Consider the following 6,000-nt stretch of genomic DNA (forward strand, 5'->3'; position numbering starts at 1 on the left):
ATTGTGGTGCATGGGCTCCTTGTTGTGGTGGCTTCTCTTGTTGCTGAGCACGGGCTCTAGGTGTGTGGGCTTCAGTAGTTGTGGCACATGGGCTCAGTAGTTGTGGCACACAGGCTTAGTTGCTCTGTGGCATGCGGGATCTTCCTGGGCCAGGGATCAAACCTGTGTCCCCTGCATTGACAGGTGGATTCTTAACCACTGCGCCACCTAGGAAGCCCTCAGTCACTTACCTGAATGAATAGAATAAAGCAGAATTGATGGTGGATGACTTCAAAAACTAGGTAAAAAAGACATTGTTACTTCCTCTTGTCTCTTTCAGATCACTTTCTCTGAGAGAAATTGGCTGCTATGTCATGAGCGGACTTATGGAGGGGCCACGTAGCAAGGGACACAAGCCTCCAGCCAACAGCCACGTGAGTGAGTCTTCTTGGAAGTGGATATTCTAGCTCCAGTCAGGTCCTCAGTGTCTCAGCAGGTGCTCAAGGTAGAGAAGGTCTGAACTCAAAAGAGATTTGTGAGTGTGGCATTTGTCTAATGGAGAGACCCCCAATAAGATACATAGGAGAGCCACAAAGTTTTCAAGAGAATTATCTTTATAGAAAGAGTGCCAGCTCGGACTGCCAGGGACAGAGACAGTACATAACAAAAACAAATCCTTTGGGATTCCAGACTTCTACAAAGGGGAAACCACTGAGGAAAACACATAGCTGCAAACACATGCTACCTTTTATGGAAAAGGAAGATGGCAAAACCTAGAGCCCAGAGAATAGACCTAAGAGCCATGGAGAATTATTCCTAGGCAGGAGTAATACTGAATCTTAATCAAGAACTTCCAACATTTTAACATAGCTTCCAGAATTGCTATGAACTGTTGACTTCTTTATTCCTCCAGTTTCCCCCCTTTGAAAGACAAATGTCTATAATGGCCATGCTGTCTCTGTTCCTCCATTGTATATTGGTTGTTCACACATTTTCAGGTTGAAAGGAACTGTACTCAGGGACCTGTACCCAAGGAGCTTCATCCATACCAGGAACGGATTTAGATTCTGGAGTTGGAGCTAATGAGTTAGATTTTGAAGACCTTGGGAGTGGCGAGGATGTTTTGTAGGTGGGAAGAGTGTAAATAATCTGTGACCAGAGGATGGACTGTGGTGGTTTTAAACGTGTCCTCAATTTTTTTTGTACTCCGCCCTTCAAGAGGTAGAGTCTAATTTCTCTTCTTGTGAGTATGGTTGGATATAATGACTCATTTCTAGTAAATAGAATATAGTAGAACTGAGAGAGGGAAACTTTAGAAACGAGGTCATAAAATGCACTGTGCCTCTCTCCTTTCTCTTGGATCATTTGTTCTGGGAGAAGTGAGATGTCATGTCATGAGCAGCCCTGCGGGTTAGCCCAGGTGGCTAGGAACAGAGTCCCCCAACCAAGAGCCACAAGAGAGACCTTGCTAGGAAGTCGATCTCCCAGTCCCAGCCATGTCTTCAGGTGACTCTAGTCCTAGCTGTCAGCGTGATTGCTCACCGTGAGGGACCCTCAGCCAGAATCACCAGCCAAGCTGCTGCTGAATTCCTGACTCAGAAATTGTGTGAGATAATAATTGTTTTCTTAGACCTCTGCATTTTGGGGGTAATTTGTTATGCAGCCATAACTAATATAGCAGCAAAGGAAATGTTGTCTGGTAGCATTTGTCTAATTAAGTTTAAATACGAGGCACTAAGTGAGCATCGCATTACCATTTCTGATAATCACGGCACTTTATTGCCACTTAAGGTACATGCAAAGAGTCAGAGAGAGACATGGGGAGAGCAAAGAGGGACAGAAAAGGAGGGAAAAGAAGGGAGGAAAAAAGAAAGAAGGAATAAAAGAGAAAAAGATTGCAAGAGAGGGACACGGGAAAAGTGACTGTGTGTCTTAGCTTACCCAGGATAGTCCCAGTTTGTGGTGCTATCCTGGTGTAATTATGCAAGAGCCCCCTTTCACTTTCAAAAGTGTCCTGGTTTGGATGATAATTTATATGACCCTAGATATAGGCCAGTATCTCAACATTCCCTCCACCCAGTTTTCTGTCTTGATATTCCATCTTTCCGCCATGCCTAGTTGATCACAACCTCTCTCCAATCTGCTCAGAAACCTCAGTTTCTCACCGAACCACAGCCTGTAACTAATGCCTCTTCTAGGAATTAGAAGTCACCTCTGTCCACCTCCTAGTGTGCCTATATCACAGTAAGGAATTCATCACAGCAGTTAAGAGACCGACTCAGTAATTAGGCAAACTTGGGTCTGACTCTTGGTTTGATACTTAATGGCGAATGACTTTAAGGTAGTTACTTAACTTCTTTAAGCCTCAGATATAAACGAGGAAATCTATTACTACCTATTACCTCATAGGATTGTTGAGGATATTAATGAGATTATGTATAAGAAATGCTTAGCCTCGGGCCCAGCATATAAAGAGAAGCTAGATGTATGCAGCATATGTATATGTGTATACTATACTAAGCATTTTATATGCATCATATATATGATGAATACATGTTAGCTACTGTCAGCATTTACTATCACAGAAGGTAAATTCATTTCACTGAGGCTGAAGCACTTTAGTTGTTGGGACGTGTGTTTCACTAGGAAACTCTCAAGTAGGTGAGTAATTGTACTTATTAGTTTTAAAACTGGAAGGCCGAGACACAGTTTAGAAAATGTGTTAAGGAATAAAGTAAAAGTCAGGCAAAGACTATATTTGCTTTTCAGGCTGGATACACCTTACTTTGTTTATTTATTCATTTATTCATAGATTTCACCCACTTACTCTTTCAACAAATGTGTACTGGTTATTCACCAGATCCCAGGAGCTATGCTAAGCACAGGACGGAGCAATGCTTTTCAACAAGAATAAACGTTACTCCCATGTCTTAGAGGAAAATATTAAAAAAATAAGAAAAGATGTCTGTGTGGGAATATGAGTGACAAGGGATCTGCAGCCAAACTTAAATATACATATACATGTATGCGCACACGTATATACACATACACACACACACACACATATATACATGTATACATACACCTATACATGTACACACATACACACATTCATGTATACACACATACATGCATGCATACATGGATGCACACATATACATGTATACACATACACATACACATGTATATATACATATGTATGTTTTTCAGGTTGACCAGATTTTATTCTAAATTAGCTTTGAGCAATGGAAGCTAATTTCTGCTATAAAAAGCAATGCATTTTAGTTTTGACTTCATGTCGTTTTTTTAAAAACGAAGAGTCAGAAAATCCAAATTATGTGTATATATAATTTGGAATGCTGAAATATCAGCAGAAGGAGCTGACAGAGAGATAGAATTTTTTTCATCCGCCGGCATTCCTCTTTTCTGTTTTTAGAAACAAGAAAAACTAGTAGACAGAAATCGTCCTAGGTACATGGACGATGTATTTCACATGCACAGCATAAAATATTCATTAAAGTTAAGTAGGTGCCTGGAAACCAAGAGAATTCGACAGAAGAAGATGCTGGCAACAACTAAAGTAGGAACTACGTACAGGACAGGGTTAAAGTGCTTGCCCGCATTTACCAAAAGAGATTTTAAAAAGATATTTTCTTTTCACTGTTTTTAGTCCACTTTACATTAAGTACCACTTTATATTTTTCAATAGCCTATGAATCTTTACCTTTGTGTTAATCTTCAAGGTCAAGTTTATGAACATGATTACAAATAAGCAAATTCTAAATGAATAGGAATATTATTTTAGAAATAATAATAACTAACATTGTGTGTTTGCCAAAGTCAGCACTCTACACTCTACAGGCAATTCCCCATTTAATTCTTGCAACCACCCCAAGACTCAGCTGCTATCGTTACCTCCTCTTACATGTGAAAAAGCTGAGGTGGGAAGTGTACTAAGAACCTTGCTTAAGTACAAAGGTAAGGAGTGACAGAGCCAGGATCTGAACTCAGGGAGGCTGCCTCAAGAGCCCTTGCTTAACCATGCTGTTCTGAATGGATGGGCTAAATGCATGTCACCTGTTCATGTATATTTTCTAATATATCCTTTTTGACATAGTTATGTCATCTTGAATTCTGCTTTTAGTCTTTGCTCATTTTCTCAGTTCTATTCGAGGGTCATTTAACTTTATAATTATGCAAGTCCACAGCTGTCTAAATGATACACTGACTCATTCATTTAGTTGAAAGGTTGAAACCAAATCGATTTTTTAAAATACCATAGGAACCTAACTGAAAAATTTCATGGATCACCTTAATGAGAAAATGAGGATATCAGGTACAGAGAACCTCAGGCAATTGCTTCTTGAAAAGTGCTAATCAACCACATGTTCATCTTGAATGAAAATGCCTCTCTAGCAAGACACTGTGTGACAACAGTAATTACTGAATTACCAGATGTGAGAACCATTGCAATGGCTTTTAAAGAATTGTGCCTTATTCTTTTCTTCTGTGTTTGAAGATGATGATTTGTCTACTTGTTGAGCTGACCAGTATTCTTTCCAGCACTGGGTACATTAAAGCAGCAGAAGTTGACTTCGTTATTTGCTAGTTATAACTTTTTTTTTCGAGCTGTCATCCATTTCCTTCTTTTAGTTTGTCCCAAGGTTAAATTATCTATTACAGTCATTTGCGCATAGCCCACAGCTCAGATCCGCAGTTGAGGGTATGTTCTGTGTGTCCTTTAAACCCCTGTTTTTAGCGAAATACCTTCTTCCTCATGTGAAATTTAAACATTATACCATCTTGCTATGCTTTATTCTTTATAAATTTACATTCTGCTGGAGTTATAGCTTAACTTTGGACATTTTTTAAAAAAGTGAACCTACTTGGAATTTTGTTGTTAAGTAGAGTCCCTAAGTCATATTGCTGATGCTCAAGTGGGCATTTCAGACAGTTCATGGTACACTGCTCTCTAGACACCAAACTCTCTGAGGCCTTAATGCTACACTGTGGCCATACACCTCGGTGTCACAAGCAGCACGCTTCCCATCTTAGCATTCTTTCCTCTTGTGTTTTTTCTAACACAGAAACCATTTTCTCCATTATGGTTTTGAGAAAATCAATATCCACTTCCGAGTAGCATAAAATATTACTCTTTTCTTCTTTTGTTTCTTACCATCCTATGTCTCACCAAACCCACCGACACCCCTGCATACTGGCCCAAATGTCCACATTCCAAGGAAGGACTGGCTACATAACTTTTGGAGCCTCATGCAAAATGAAAATACAGGGCTCTTTGTTCAACAGAGCAGGAAAAAGTGCTAAGGTATTAAAATATAAAGCTTTTTATTTCTTTCATAGTCTCTCTCTCAAAGTGTCATGATGTTTTTAATTTGCTATTGTGTCATTTTAAGTAACTGAAACTTTAAAATTTTAAGTTATTAGCATGACTTTACCATTGATCTTTATATTGTGCATTGCCTGTTTAAAGTGTAAATATCAGAGCATTTACCTTCTATGTGAAATCACCAAAATTACAGTAGCTTCTGAGAAGGCTTCTGAGGCATCAAGAGTCAGACTCAGGAAGGTTGGGAGGAGGAAGAGAAGGTTCATCCAGCATGAAGCCAGCCAAGGGCATGCTCCTTCTGGCATGGGGATGCTTCCAAGGTGAGTGCGGACCCTCACAGGTGTCCTGGGTCCCCATCCCATGACTCAGGACGCACATGCACTTGCTCATGCCAGCTGCTGGACTGATGCACCATGCTTCAGCTGGGAGAGCACCCCGGGGAAGCTCAGGCAGACTTTTCTTCTTCCAACCCACAGTGGATAAGCAACCCCCAAGGTATTGAAACCTCTGAATTAGAAAGCTCTCAGTACTTGGATTAGGAATGGGAGAAAGGCTCATCTCCACCAAGCTGTGGCCGCTGGCTGGCTGCCAGCTGATGCACCATGGCATGGCCAGGCCAGAGCAGGATGGTCTCCACCATACTCTGCCCCAAGACTCCGTCTGCTGTGGGTGCC

This window comes from Hippopotamus amphibius, chromosome 10 (genome assembly GCF_030028045.1).
Source record: "Hippopotamus amphibius kiboko isolate mHipAmp2 chromosome 10, mHipAmp2.hap2, whole genome shotgun sequence".
Taxonomy (NCBI): domain Eukaryota; kingdom Metazoa; phylum Chordata; class Mammalia; order Artiodactyla; family Hippopotamidae; genus Hippopotamus; species Hippopotamus amphibius.